The 16,550-nt window shown below is 42.5% G+C and overlaps 1 pseudogene; it reads left to right on the top strand.

The window, feature by feature from the left end:
• The window catches only part of LOC134612709 (multidrug and toxin extrusion protein 2-like), a 133,572-nt pseudogene extending 117,697 nt beyond the window's left edge, over window positions 1-15,875 (top strand).
• Window positions 15,876-16,550: the final 675 nt, after the last annotated feature.

The raw sequence follows: 16,550 nt of genomic DNA, 5'->3' as shown, positions 1-16,550 counted from the left end.
GCTAGAGCATTAATGAGGGTTAAACAGGGTTCTAGGTCTGTGGCTGATTACGCTATACAGTTTCGTACCCTTGCCTCACAGGTCGATTGGACCAATAATGGGTTAACTACGGCCTTCATGGAAGGTTTATCAGACTCTATATTGGATGAGGTAGCAGCTAAGGAGCTTCCTATTGCCTTAGAGGACCTTATTGACTACCTCATCGATATAGATAATAGGATTCGTGACAGGCTCTATACTAAGAACAGGAATAGACGTTTTGTTACACCTATTCAACCCAGAGTTAATATACCGGAGAGTGTTAAAGTACCTGAAGAGGAACCTATGCAATTAGGGGTTGCCAAACTCTCAGATACTGAGAAATTACATAGGAGAAGGGAGGGACTCTGCCTATATTGTGGTAAGAGAGACCATATGGTAAAGGAGTGTCCTCTGCTCCCGGAAAACTCTCGCACCTAAGACCTTATAGGGGACTGGCCTTGGGTGTGATTTCTAAGTCTCCTACATTGCCTCCTAACCGATTGCTTCTCCCTGTTTCTTTACATATGGGAGAGAGTTGTATAGTTGAAAACATAGACGCCCTGGTTGATTCTGGGGCAGCCGAGAACTTTATAGACTCTGGTTTTGTAAAGAGAAACAATATTCCCATCAGAGAGAAGGAGATACCCTTGGCCGTTGAGGCCATAGATGGTAGACCATTGATATCTCCTGTTGTTACTCACGAGACTGCACCGCTACACATGTACACAGGGGTTCTACACTATGAAACCATTCGGTGCCTGGTACTATACCTCCTAAGGGCAGGGTGTACCCCCTATCGGTTCAAGAAAACCGTGTCATGGAGGAATACATTAAAGAGTCATTAGACAAGGGATTTATTAGAAGATCCTCTTCTCCGGCTGGAGCGGGGTTCTTCTTTGTATCAAAGAAAGAAGGTGATTTAAGACCTTGCATTGATTATAGAGGTCTTAACAAGATCACCATCAAAAATGCTTACCCTATACCTCTAATAACAGAATTGTTTGACAGGCTCAAACATGCTACGGTATTCACCAAATTGGATCTTAGGGGAGCATACAATTTGATACGTATTAAAAAGGACCACGAATGGAAGACAGCCTTTAACACTCGGTCAGGTCATTATGAGTATACCGTCATGCCATTTGGGCTTTGCAATGCCCCAGCAGTGTTCCAAGAATTTATTAATGATGTCTTAAGGGACTTTATTCATTCATTTGTTATTGTGTACTTGGATGACATTTTAATATATTCTACAGACATTCACACTCATCACAGACATGTTACGACAGTTCTGAAGACCCTTCTTGCTAATGGTCTTTATTGCAAATTAGAAAAATGTCTATTCGACCAGTCCGAGGTCCAGTTTCTAGGGTATTTGATTTCCGCCGAGGGTTTTCGGATGGATCCCCAGAAGCTCGCTGCAGTCATAGAATGGCCTCTGCCGCAAGGTCTGAAAGCCATCCAGCGTTTTCTGGGTTTCTCTAATTATTATAGACGTTTTATCAAAGGTTTTTCGTCTATAGTAGCGCCTATTACTCGTATGACTAAAAAGGATGGCAATACACGTGTCTGGTCTACTGAGGCACTTCAGGCTTTTGACTTTCTTAAAACTACGTTCGCCTCTGCCCCTATTTTACAGCATCCTGTCCCCTCATTGCCATATATACTTGAGGTTGATGCTTCCGATATAGGGGTAGGTGCTGTCTTATCCCAAAGAGAGTCTCCTGACAAGCCATTGCATCCTTGTGGCTTCTTTTCTAAACAAATGTCCAAGGCAGAGAGGAATTATGATGTGGGTAATCGCGAACTCCTTGCTATCATTTTAGCACTCAAAGAATGGAGACATTTGCTAGAAGGAACTAAGGATCCTATTCTCATATTTACAGATCATAAGAACCTATCCTACCTTAGCGAAGCTAAAAGATTGTCTTCAAGGCAGGCTAGGTGGTCACTGTTCTTGTCTCATTTTAATTATATAATCACCTATAGGCCAGGTGACCGGAACACCAAAGCGGACGCTCTGTCCAGACAATTCGAGACTATTGACAAACAGGAGATTGATGTCACTCCTGTCATTCCCCCAGACAGGATAATAGCAACTACTATATTGTCTATTTCCTCGTCCCTCTTGCAGGCCATACAAGCGAAACAAGGCATGGCACCCAGCGAGAGGCCTAATGATAAATTGTTCGTTGACATTCCCGAGAGACGGGATATTCTGTCACTTTATCACGATACTAAGACTGCTGGACATCCTGGTATTTCCAAAACAGTGTCAGCCGTTTCTCGGTATTTCTGGTGGGATACCTTACGTAAGGATGTTACTGACTATATAAGTGCTTGTACTACTTGTGCATGTATGAAAACTTCTCGTAGAGTTCCTTGTGGGCTGTTGCACCCGTTGCCCGTTCCCGAGAGACCTTGGTCTAATCTATCAATGGATTTTATTGTTGAATTACCCCCTTCGAATGGTAACACAGTCATCCTAATGATAGTAGATCGGTTTTCCAAAATGGCTCACTTTGTGTCTCTTCGCAAGTTGCCCACTTCCAAGGAATTGGCTCTTATCTTCGCTAGGGAAGTGTTTCGATTACATGGTATTCCCTTATCTATTGTATCCGATAGGGGTAGCCAATTTGTTTCCAGGTTCTGGAAAGCCTTTTGTTCGGAGATGGGTATTTCCCTCTCATTTTCTTCCGCTTACCATCCCCAGTCTAATGGAGCTGCTGAACGTGCCAACCAGTCTCTTGAGCAGTACCTCCGTTGTTTTGTGTCTCACCATCAGGACAATTGGTCTGACCTGCTTCCTTGGGCTGAATTTGCTCGGAATAATGCCACTCATGATTCTTCCGGCAAAAGCCCTTTTTACGTTGTCTATGGCCAGCATCCCGTTGTTCTTCCGGCTGCATTCTCCTCACAGGGCATGCCAGTTCTGGATGAGCATTTGGCTGGTTTGCGTAATACTTGGGAGCAGGTTCAGCGTTCTTTGGTGGACTCTGCTGCCCGCCAGAAGGCTCAGGCTGACAAGCATCGCAGAGCGGCTCCTTCCTATGTTGTGGGGGACAGGGTTTTGCTTTCCACACGGAATATTCGCCTCCGGGTGCCTTCTATGAAATTGGCTCCCCGCTTCATTGGTCCTTATCGCATTATACATAAGGTTAATCCCGTTTCTTATGCCTTGGGTCTGCCTAAGAATCTGCGTATACCCAATGTATTTCACACCTCTTTGTTGAAGCCTTACGTACGCAACCGCTATACCCGGCATACTCCCCCTCCCCCTCCTGTCTCTGTGGAGGGTCATGAGGAGTTCGAAGTATCTGCTGTTATTGACTCTCGTTTTCTCAGGGGTCGGCTTCAGTACTTGGTACATTGGAAGGGTTATGGGCCTGAGGAGCGCAGTTGGATTTCTGCGGATGCTGTTCATGCTCCCCGCCTTGTGCGTTCTTTCCATTCGCGTTTTCCTGCCAGGCCTGGTCCTGCCCGCCCGGAGGGCGTGTCCTCAGGGGGGGGTACTGTAGCGGTACTTACCTTATCCGGGGGCCGGATGCGGTCCTCTCTTCAAGCCGCGCGCGGTCCTGCGGCTGCACGAGCCGCGCGCGGCTCGTCCGACTGTTCAGACAGGAAGGCGGGCAGTGACCGCGAGAAGCGGTCACGTGTCCCGCCTGCAGCTAAGAGCGCGCCGCGAATCTCGGGCGCGCTCTTAAAGAGACAGTGGGAGCCTAAATTGCAAAAAGGCTCCCATTGGCTCCTGTCATGCCAATCACCCCATACACTTACCTGTTGGGGGAGTGGAAGTGACAGGAGCCAATCACATTAGTTTGAAGGCTACTTATACTTACCCTTTTCCCTTAGTTCCTTGCCCTATCGTGGTTTCTGCTACAGTTCCCTTTAGTGCTTGTTGTGTTCAGTTGTGTTTCTCCGTATTTGACCTTGGCTTTGTATTCTGACTTCGTTTTCGCCTTATCCTATTCTGTACTGTTTGCCGGCTTGCTGATTCCTGTGTACCAGTCCCCGGCTAGTTTTCGTTTACGCTGTCTCTTTGTGCCCTTGACCTCGGATCGTTCCTGACTCTGTCTTATCCTATTACGTCGAGTCCGGCCACTCTAAGGTCCGGTAGACGCATCTCTCCTCTGTACTGTCTTCTGTTAGGCTGGATCCTGCGTGTAGGGGTATATACTCGTTACATTAAAGGATGGACACAATGTTTCGGTTTATTAATGAGCAGCATACGACCTTCTGGGGTGGTCTCTTATTCGGTATTTTGTTCGTTTCACGAACAGGGTTGGAGTCCCCTGTTCGTGAAACTTGAAACATCGGGTTAGTGGTATGCGTGCGCTGAAACACACAAATACATAGGAACATTAGGTGAAACCTGGATATGCAGATACATTTAACAGGGGTTAGTTTTCTCCTGGATGTAGACACAAGGGAAACAACAGTCAGGCATATATATGCATAATAGTCTGTAAGTGGCTAGGTTTGCCAAAATGCTCCCCCAGAACCAAGCTGGCATACACAGTCTGATCCCAACGGACCAGCTTGGGGATGTCCGGAGGAGTACTCACAGATCACTTTTCAAGTTCAGTTTGTCTGGATAACCCATCGGCGTTGCCATTCTGTTTTCCCGGGTGGTAGTGGATGGTAAAATCAAAAGGCTGCAGCGCCAAACTCCAGCACAGCAGCCTTGCATTGTCTCCTGACACCCGGTTCAGCCACACCAACAGGTTGTGATCTGTGAGTAGTGAGAATGTTTTTTGTTTTTTTTCATGTAAATAGGGTTGCAGCTTTTTGAGGGCCCACACCACGGCAAGGCATTCTTTTTCGATGGCGGCGTAGCTTACTTCTCAGAGTAAAAGTTTTCTGCTTAAGTAAGCTATGGGATGCTTGCCGCCATCTGCTCCGACTTGGCTCAGCACTGCTCCCAATCCAAACATAGAAGCGTCTGTATGGACGAGAAAGCGTTTAGTTGGATCAGGAGCGGCAAGTATGTGTTTGTATGCAGGGCCGCCAGCAGGGGGTGACAACCATGACGTGTAGCGGCGGAACTGCAGTTGCACCGGGCACACGCTGATGGGGCCTATAGGGTGGCCCACACACTTGGCCACCCGATGGGCCCTATATCATCAGGGGCCCGGTCAGCGCTGCAGCCGTGTAATAGGGCGACCGGGCCCCTTAAAAAAAAAAAAACGCAGCCGCCACGCAAGTGATCACTCCGTGTGGGAGGAGAGCCAGCGTGGATTTAAAGAGGGAGAGCCACGCTGACTCCCATCAGCCCCAGCCACCCTCCTGCAAAGACAAGGTAAAAAACAGGAGGGTGGCTGAAAAATGAGCTATGTGTGCGTGTGTCTGTCTGTATGTATGTATATATGTATGTCTGCATGTCATTATGAATGTATGTATGCATGTCTGTCTGTATGAATGTGTCAGTATGTATGAATGTATGTCTGTCTGTCTGTATGTATGTATGCCATTATCAATGTATGTCTGTATGTCATTGTGAATGTATGTCTGTGTGTGTGTGTGTATGTATGTCTGTATGTATGTATATATGTATGTCAGTATGAATGTATGTCATTATGAATGTATGCGTGTGTGTATGGATTTCAGTGTCTGTATGCATGTATGTCAGTACGCATGTCTGTATGTATGCATGTATGTCAGTATGAATGTATTTCTGTATGTCATTATGAATGTGTGTATGGATGTCAGTGTCTGTATGTATGCATGTCTGTATGTATATATGTATGAATGTATGTGTGTATGTATGTATGTCAGTATGTATGTATGTGTCTGTATGTCCTTATGCATGTGTGTCTGTATGTATGTTAGTATGTGTCTGTCTAAGAAGAAAAAAAAAAAGCTTGAAAAAAGACCTTTCCGGTCGAAACGTTGCGTTGCATTCTGTCATAATAAATCTGCCTGCGGCTTGAAGTTGGAGTGCCTGTGAGTTTTTTCTTCTTGGATTATTGTACTGGGATTGCTGGTCCTGCTCTGGAGCACCCTTGGCCGTTGGGATTGAGTGCGGTTCTCATCACTTACTCTGCTCAATAGTATGTGTCTGTCTGTCACTATGTATGCCTGTGTGTCTGTATATGTGTGTATGTCTCAGTATTTGTGTGTCATTATGTATGCCTATATGCGTGTATGTCTGTTTCAGTATGTGTGTCTGTTAGTATGCATCTGTGTGTGTGTGTGTATCTGTGCCCTTTTGTATTAGTGTGTGTGTTTGTGTCTGTGTGTGTATTCCTGTGGATAGGATTTGGAGGCGGTCCCCCGGGGGCCCAGACCCTGAGCGGAGTTAGGGGTCTGGTGGCGGCCCTGTTTGTATGTGTGTCTGTCAAAGAGTGTGTGTGTCAGTATGTATCAGTGTGTTTGTATGTGCCTGTGTGTGTGTATCTGAGTGTGCAAGTGTGTGTATGTCACTCTGTGTATCTGAGTGTGTGTGTGTATTTGTGAGTCAAGATGTGTGTGTCAGTGTGTATCTGAGTGTAAAGGTGTGTGTCAGTGTGTATATGTGTGCCAGTGTGTGTGTATATCTGTGTGTCAGATACATATACAAACTGACACAGAGATACATACACACTGGCGCATACAAACACCGATATACACACCTTGACACACACCGGCACATACAAACACAGATACACGCACCTTGACACACACCGGCACATACAAACACAGATACACACACCTTGACACACAGATACATACACACACACACACACGCACACTGTGTCAAGGTGTGTGTATCTGTGTGCCACTATCTGCCAGTGTGTGTATTTGTGTGTCAGATTCATACACACTGGCACATACAAACACAGATACAAACACCTTGATACACACACACACACATACAAACACAGATACACACACTTTAAAAACATACACGCACCTTGACACACAGATACATACATACATACGCACACAGATACACACTTTGTGTCAAGGTGTGTATCTGTGTCAATGTATTTGTGTGCCACTATCTGTGTGTCAGATTCATACACACCGGCACATACATACACAAATACACACACCTTGACACACAGATACACACACCTTGACACACAGATACATACATACATACACACACACACACAGATACACACTGCGTGTCAAGGTGTGTGTATCTGTCAGTGTGTGTATCTGTGTGCCACTATCTGCCAGTGTGTGTATCTGTGTGTCAGATTCAAACACACTGGCACATACAAACACAGGCACACACTGACACACAGACACACACACACACCTTGATACACAGACACATACAAACACAGATACACACACTTTGACACACATATACACACACTTTGACACACAGATACACAAACACAAACACACACAGATACACACTGTGTGTGTATCTATGTGCCAGTGTGTGTGTGTGTATCAGATATACAACTGGCACACACAAGCACAGATATACACATATACACACCTTGATACACAGACACATACAAACACAGATACACACACTTTGACACACATATACACACACTTTGACACACAGATACACAAACACAAACACACACAGATACACACTGTGTGTGTATCTATGTGCCAATGTGTGTGTGTGTGTATCAGATATACAACTGGCACACACACGCACAGATATACACATATACACACCTTGACACACACCGTCACATTAAAAAAAAAAATGGCGCAATTGTAATTTTTTTTTCGGGGGTGGGTGGGGTTCCACGATGTTGATACACTATGTTAAAGGGTTCCACAGGAAAAATTTATTGGGAACCCCTGGTCTAGGGCAAGCAATAATATCAGTAATAAAGTACAATAATTCAGTCATAAAGTACAATAATTGTGCTTACAAATCAATATGTGTAAATGAGATAAATGTTGTCTTTTTCTAAATTATAATTCATTTGCAGAAATTGTTATTAGTAAAGTGCCTAGAAATTCTGCCTACACCCAGTCATAACCCTAAAATTAAAATGTTTGTCTTTGTCCATTTGAAATGTTGGAAGGTATGTAATTCAGAAAAATATTACTGCTAGGGGAAATAATCAGAAACATCAAATGTGTTATTTTTGGTGACTAGACAGTGTTTACTGCCACTATAAACACTTGATTCTTAATGTAATGTGTAGTTACATCCAATCCTAATAATACTGTTTACATCATACATCCATTGAATGTATCAATTATATGCTTTCTTTTCAAGGTCTTTGGTCTGGAATGATTATCTGTGTCTTTGTGCAATCCATTCTTGTTATGATATATATTATTCGAATAAATTGGAACAAAGCATATGAAGAGGTAATGATATGGCACACATAAAAATTGCAAATGTTACAAGACTACCAAAAATAAAACAAAAACATAGGACCTTACGAAAAGTGCACCATATGGCCTCAGTGTGACCAAACTCACCAATGCTTAAAAGTAGCCGTACATTCCTGAGTCTCACAGCAATTCCTTAGCAGGAGGTAAATGGAGGTACATGCTAATTTCCTTTGCCCCTCTAATTTAAGACTCCTTTACTGTGTTAATTCCCTTTTATGCATTTAAATGTTTCTATTATATCCCCCTGTCTCGTCTTTCCACCAAGCTATACATATATACAAATATATAGCTATGCATGCTCTATATTTTGAATGAGCATACTGTCTTAAGATCATTCTCAATGGATATAATTTTTTTTCTCATTTTTAAATAGGCTCAGTTTCGGGCAGGAATACGATTTTTAAATGAAGCTGAATCCTTTAAAGATGGATCCATTGGTGCTACTGGCCTAACGATAATTGGTATGTGCTGTGAACATTAATTTGTATACATGCAGTTGTTCACTGTGCATTTTTTAACCACTTAAAGACCAAAGTTCTGGAATAAAAGGGAATCATGACATGTCACACATGTCATGTGTCCTTAAGGGGTTAAACTAAATATCTTGTCATTGCGTGGCAAGCATTATATTCTATGACAAATAATTACTTTTCATTTTGTCAAATGTTGATAATCCATTTGGTCAGCATGTATCTAATACATTTTGCTTTTTCACCTTTCACAGCAGAGTAGAATGTAAGTGTTTTTAGCTATTACAATGGTATAAATATGGCAACAATAACCACAACTAAAGATAATTTCTAAATCCCTTAAGGATGATGAGCTTGTTAGTCTACATAGAAATTATCCACCAGTAGGGTCAGTATACTTAGCAAGTATTAGTATAAGTTTTCAAGATACATGAATAATCAAATAGCTTTTTAGCAACAAAAAGTTAGATTAATTTCCAAAGTAGTTGCATGCAAAATTACAGATAATTCCTACAGAATTTAATTGTTATTTTATAGATACAGATTTTAGCAATGTTATAGCTCAATTTTAGAAATCTATTACACCCAGAATGTAACACAGAGATAGCAACATAGCTCCAAGTCCTAAAAACTAGATGCTGACAGGCAGTTACAATCACACAGATAATTAACTCCCTCACTGCTGGCTACAATTCTCACAGGCTTAACACTGCAAACAAGGTATACAATGTTTCTCACACAAATAGTCCAAAAGAACATTTCTAAGTTTTCACTGCATATATTTTCTGATTAAATATTAACTATCTCTAAATTCAGAAGGTCAGTATTTCTGGATAATAGCTCGATATGCTAAACCTGACCATTTACTAGTGAATTTATATTATTCTCACATTCAGCTGCATCTTGAATTTCAAATAATATAAAATTCCCTCAGCTAAATATAATCCCAAAAGTTAGAAATCTGATCTGATCAGCATTATCCAGGTATATGTTTGCTTTTAGTAAAAATGTATTAAATGAATCAAATTAAACCAGCATATTTACCAGTTTTCTTGGTAGAAAATGTTACAGGTTGTTATGGGTATAATACCATCAATGGGGAATGCAAGTAAGTGTTTACATAGAGAAAAAGTAGGAAAGTAGAATAGTTCAGCTAGCAAAGGAATTTAACTAAGTCCCAGCTCAGTTGGACTGATGATGCTTTGATGATCTCCTGAATCCCCAATTTCTGAATCTTACATCTGACCTCTAAATCTGACTCTTTAACAGTGTCCTGTTCTCATTTTTAAAGAATTCCTTATCTTGAATTTCTTTACATCACCAATTTAAAGTGACTGATGGGATTAGGTGGGTGTACCTTCTTCTAATGATTGTCTTCTAGACATTCATCAAATGGCATTGTAGCATCGCAATAAACTTTCATTACAAATTCCAACTACCACTTTGTCTAAGGGGTTAATTAAAATTTGTGATGCAAATGACGTCAAAATGTCTTATTCACTGTGACCACTATTTACGGGACTAGAGATAAATAGTCTATCAGATAAACATCATACTAACATTCTGAAAAACATCAATAAAATAAAGCAAAAAAACTTTATTGATTATGGATCTCTTCGAAAAAAACTCACAAACATGGAAAAAAGTGCTTATAGTGAATCGGTGTAGGCGTATGAGTACTAAATCTGCCAGCTTTTTGCCAGCATTAAATGCAATATTGAAAAAAGTGGGATGTAGTATAATTATAATATAAACAGAGCATTTAACCCTTCATGGCTGGGAGGTAAGCATAAATAGACAGAGATTGCGATTCATTATTATTATTATTATTGCCATTTATATAGCGCCAACAGATTCCGTAGCGCTTTACAATATTATGAGAGGGGGGATTTAACTATAAATAGGACAATTACAATAAACTTACAGGAACAATAGGTTGGAGAGGACCCTGCTAAAATGAGCTTACATTCTATAAGAGGTGGGGTGTAAAACACAATAGCACAGGAGTTTGCAATCAAATAAGGTGGGCTGCCCTTTAGGAGAGAGCAAGAGACAGGTATGTGAGGTAGAGGTTAGTCTGGGAGGCATAAGCTCATAAACTCTCCAAAGAGATGGGTTTTAAGGCACTTCTTAAAAGATGCAAGACTAGGGGAGAGTCTGATGTCGGTAGGCAGGCTATTCCATAGGAAGGGAGCCGCCCGCGAGAAGTCCTGCAAGCCTGAGTTGGCCGTACAGGTGCGAACAACTGACAGGAGGTGGTCACGGGCAGAGCAGAGAGACTGAGAAGGGACATACCTATGGATTTGTGAAGAGATATAAGAGTACTAGAGTTGTTCAGTGCTTTATAGGTGTGAATTAGTACCTTGAATTGACTCCTATAGCATACAGGAAGCCAATGTAAGGCCTGACAGAGGGGTGAGGTGTGAGAGAACCGACTAGAGCGGAAAATAAGTCTGGCAGCAGTGTTTATTATGGACTGTTGCGGTGCAGTACAGCTTTTAGGAAGACCAATCAAGAGAGGGTTACAATAATCCATGCAGGAAATTACTAGAGCATGGACAAGCTCCTTGGTAGCATCTTGCGTAAGCAAGGGGCAGATGCGGGATATGTTTTTAAGATATGTTTCATAACGCCTAAAGTAAACATTCAGTGTTCCTGGAAACAATAGACTGCCATCTGTCTAGTATTTGATAGTAACAACATAATAATATTTCTGGTATGCTGGACTCAATCCCGGAAAAAGTATAAAGCAGCTGTGTGTAGCCGATTTACAGCTGTATTGTGATTATACTACATCCCACTTTTTTAATATTGCATTTAACGCTGGCAGGTTTAGTACCCATGTTTGTGAGTTTTATTTTAGAAGAGATCCATAATCATCAATAAAGTATTTTTATTTATTTTTTTATTGACAATTCTCAGAATGTTAGTATGATGTTTATCTGATAGACTATTTGTCTCTAGTCCCGTATATAGTGGTCATTCATATTGACTTAAAGGTTTCCATAAGGCTATTCTTTGAGCTTAAAGAAAATTTCAAAGCATTTAAAGTACTTTAGCATACTGAAATGCTTTAATATTGAATAGTGTGCCTGTGACGGAGCTCCAGTACTCTGACCGAGTACCTCCACCAAATCCATTTCCTCGTAACTATCAGGGAACCTGGAGCACATCCGACCTAGTTGCCAAGGCTTGACCGCGACCCTTGAGGACCTTGTCCACCCTGGACCAGGCTACTAGGATTATAGCCCTGGACACCCTTTTTATCAGCAGAGCAGTAATCAGAGCTCTTTTCCCAAACACTAAGATGACACTTGGTGAAGGTTAAACCAACAACTAACTTTAATATAAATAGCACAAATATTTATTTCAACGCCAGATGACACTTGGAGCCATAAATATGTGTGCTATGTATAGTAAAGTTAGTTGTTGGTTTAACCTTCCCCAACAGCCTAATTTACATACAATAAGGTGAATAGAGCACTATAGTACAAGGAAGGGTGGGGCCAGACAATAGCAAGGACTAAGAACCAAATGGGAGATTGAGGAGGGAAAGGGCAGCTAGTTTACACTGGTCTGGCAGTATATCTGGGACAATGGGACAATGCCCTGCTGGGGAAACAATAGGACAGGAAAATAGGGGAGGGGGAAAGGCACAGACAATCAATGCATTCAATATGCCCTGTACCAATACTGGGCACAGGGTGCCAAAACACAAGAGAAATCCGGGGACCCACACATAGTGTCTGTCTTTCATCCCCAGTGATGGTGACTACTGTCACAGTGCCCTCTTTTTTTAATTTCATAAAAAATTTAAATTTAAATTAAATAGAACTTGGCACATTTAGAAATTAACCTTGTTACACACCCCTGACTGTCAATCAGAGAACTGATCCTGCTACTTCCTGGTTGTTTAGCTCAGTGGAGCTAAACTCAAGAGGCTGGCAGTAGCGCAGAGCACCTGCTTTGCAAAGACTTCTCATAGAGCTGCATTGGGAAGTAAGCGATTGAACAACCACAGAAAATCTGGTCGGGGTTAGAAGGGGAGGGCTTGTAAAGGCTGCAGACAAGAGAATTGCAGGTTTTGAAAGATTTTTTTAGATATAACTCCAGTGAAAAAAGTGCACTAGTACATGCATGCATGCATGTTTTCATTGGGGTTATCTACTAAATTGTTAAACAAAAATGCTTTGGAGTTTTCCATTAAGTCACTATATGCAGGATGGCTCGTAACATTTACCCTTGGGCTAGCAATTGGGCTAGCCCCTGCCTGACATTAATTATGTTGGCATCCTAAATTAAAGGACCACTCTAGGCACCCAGACCACTTCAGCTTAATGAAGTGGTCTGGGTGCCAGGTCCAGCTAGGGTTAACCCATTTTTTGTTTATATGTTTATAAATGGGTTAAGCCTTCCCCCAAATCCTCTAGTGGCTGTCTCATTGAAAGCCGCTAGAGGCGCTTGCGTGATTCTCACTGTGAAAATCACAGTGAGAGCACGCAAGCGTCCATAGGAAAGCATTGTAAATGCTTTCCTATGCGAACGTCTGAATGCGCGCGCAGCTCTTGCCGTGCGTGCGCATTCAGCCGACGGGGCGGAACGGAGGAGGATCGGAGGCAGAGAGCTCCCCGCCCAGCGCTGGAAAAAGGTAAGTTTTACCCCTTTTCCCCTTTCCAGAGCCGGGCAGGAGGGGGGCCCTGAGGGTGGGGGCACTCTCAGGGCACTATAGTGCCAGGAAAACAAGTATGTTTTCCTGGCACTATAGTGGTCCTTTAATGAGTATGTAGAGGAAGACCATAATTATCAACAGGGCCATCTTTAACGCAGGGCAAATGGGGCAGCTGCCTCGGACCAAGTTACACCAGGGGGGCAGCTGCACAGGGGCCCCGCTGTCCGCACCAAGAGCGGGGCCAATGTTATTGCAGCTCTGCTGTTATTGAGGCTGCACCTGGGCTCACACACTAAGGGAGCCCACGAGTTGCCCATAAACTACCCGGTGAGAATGTTTCAGCAGGGGCCTGGTTGTGCACTGTGGCCCTTTAACTGCATGACCGGGCGCATTAACGGCAGCATGGGAGGAAGTGACGGCCGCAAGTCACTTCCTCCCACAAAGACGATGAGCCACGCAGGAGGGAGGCAGAGCAAGGAGGCAATGTCGAGAGGGGGGAGGGGAGCAAGGATAGCCAGACCCCAACTCCCAAGCATCCCAGCCAGCACATTGGACCCCAGGAAAGGTACCTGCAAAGGTGGCTTCTAGAGTGTAAAGTTTTTGTGTGTGTGTGTGTCTCAATATGTCTGTCACTGTGTGTGTGTGTGTGTGTGTGTGTCAATATGTCTGTCACAAGATGTGTCAGTATGTCTGTGTCAATATGTCTGTCACAGTGTCAGTGTGTCTATGTGCATGTCAGTCTCTGTGCGTCAATATGTGTGTATATATGTGTACATAGCTGTATCAGTATGTATATCTGTGTGTGTATCTGCATGTGTGTCAGGATGTGTATATCTGTGTGTCTGCATGTGTTCAGTGTGTGTTTGTGTGTTTTGGCAGTACATGCATACATCTCAGCATTCAAACTCCAACACTACACACAAATACACCCCTGCATTCAAACTTCAACAGTACATACAAACACACCTCTTTGTTAAACACCAAAATGTTATATAAACACACCCCTGCATTCAAAAACCAACACTACACATAAATTAATGCTTGCATTCAAATGCCATCTCCACATATAAACACACCCCTACATTCACACAAACATGCTTACATTTAAACACAAAAACAGTACCCAGTGCTAAATAAATCCCTGCATGCATGGGAAAATGGTAGAAACCCAGCTGTCATGACAGTTGGAGTTGCACGACAGATGGGTATATACCTTTTGGCCACCCTGGCATATGGGGCCCAAAAAAATGAATGTAACAGAACCCTCTCTACTTTATGTCTGCCTCTGTGTTTGTGTGTGTGTGTGTGTGTGTGTGTGTTGGGGGAGGAGAGGGCTGGGGGGTGAGGGGGGGCTTGATTGCATGCCCTGGGTCCAATCAATATTAAAGACTGCCCTGATTATCAACACATTTTGGCTACCCCTAGGAAATGCTATCTTAATATGATATTTTCATATTTTTTTAAATAGCAATTTTTTTTCATTATTCCCCTTTTATAACATATGCATTTTGCCATTTTATAGGTGACCTGAAAGCTTCTGATCATAAACATTATGGGATGAATGCTACAGAAGGGATTATGCTACAAGATATTGCTGCTGGTGACAAATACATAGACAAGCACAAACATGCCTTCACTGAGGCTACAAACGTTGTTGGAGAAGTTCTCTCTGTGAAGCAACTGTTTCTTCGGCGTGGTATGGTTATTATTACAGCTGTAGCTACATTAGTTATTGGTGTACTAGTAAATCTTCTGATTGGTAATGGATAAAATTATTAACTTATTTATTCTCTAGAAGACCATTTTCAACTGCACTGTCATGTCATTGTGACGAGGGAATATTTCACTAAATTATTATCAAGGCGGTATTATTTTTGGAACAGAGGAACAAAGACCATGTAACACATTTAATTTAATGTGAAATAAAAAACAATCTAACCAACCAAGGAAACTACATTTCTGTGATGACAATATATATTATTATATATCATATTACATATTGTTACATAGCTGAAAAGAGACGTGTCCATCAAGTTAAAACATTCTCACATTTGTTTTTGCTGTTCATTCAAAAGAAGGTAGAACACCCAGTCTGAAGCACTTCCAATTGTACAACATACTAGGAAAAAAAATTCCTTCTTGACCCCAGAATGGCAGTCAGATATCTCCTTGGATCAAGAAGTTATTACCTCACTAATAAAAAAAACTATATCCCTGTAAATGTATGTTTTTGCAAGTATTTATCCAATTGCTATTTAAACATCTGTATAAACTCTGATAAAACCACCTCTTCAGGCAGAGAATTCCATATCCTTAATGTTTAATATTTTCATCCTGAGAATTAATGCCCCTATTTATACATGACAATACCTTACTGACTTTAGCAATTGCTGGTTGACATTGAATATTGTTTTCTAAAAAATGGGTCGCAAGAGAATACTGAGAACGGGCAGCAACTGAAATAGCCTGCCCTTCGGTCGGTCACCGCTCAGTTCTCAAGCTGTTTTTTGCTCATCTTGTGCCATTACAGAGAGAACTTCTCTGAAACATATCAGACTGGTCCCACCCATACGGGCAGTCCAGATCCGAAATGCCAGCAAGTTCCCTCTGCACGAGAGACACAGCAACCCCAGACGATCGTTTCAGCCTTGTAAGGCATCATCAGTGAGGCATAGCTGATGTCTCCCTAGGCACCGTGAGCAAGGGGTCCACGTCTGGATTATCCCTTAAACTTGTGGAGAGTAAAAAATGGGTCGCAAGAGAATACTGAGAACGGGCAGCAACTGAAATAGCCTGCCCTTCGGTCGGTCACCACTCAGTTCTCAAGCTGTTTTTTGCTCATCTTGTGCCATTACAGAGAGAACTTCTCTGAAACATATCAGACTGGTCCCACCCATACGGGCAGTCCAGATCCGAAATGCCAGCAAGTTCCCTCTGCACGAGAGACACAGCAACCCCAGACGATCGTTTCAGCCTTGTAAGGCATCATCAGTGAGGCATAGCTGATGTCTCCTTAGGCACCGTGAGCAAGGGGTCCACGTCTGGATTATCCCTTAAACTTGTGGAGAGTAAAAAATGGGTCGCAA

Source organism: Pelobates fuscus, chromosome 1 (genome assembly GCF_036172605.1).
Source record: "Pelobates fuscus isolate aPelFus1 chromosome 1, aPelFus1.pri, whole genome shotgun sequence".
In the NCBI taxonomy this organism is placed as follows: Eukaryota; Metazoa; Chordata; class Amphibia; order Anura; family Pelobatidae; genus Pelobates; species Pelobates fuscus.
Note: the sequence above shows the minus strand (reverse complement) of the source record. Positions and strands in the feature narration are given on the sequence as shown.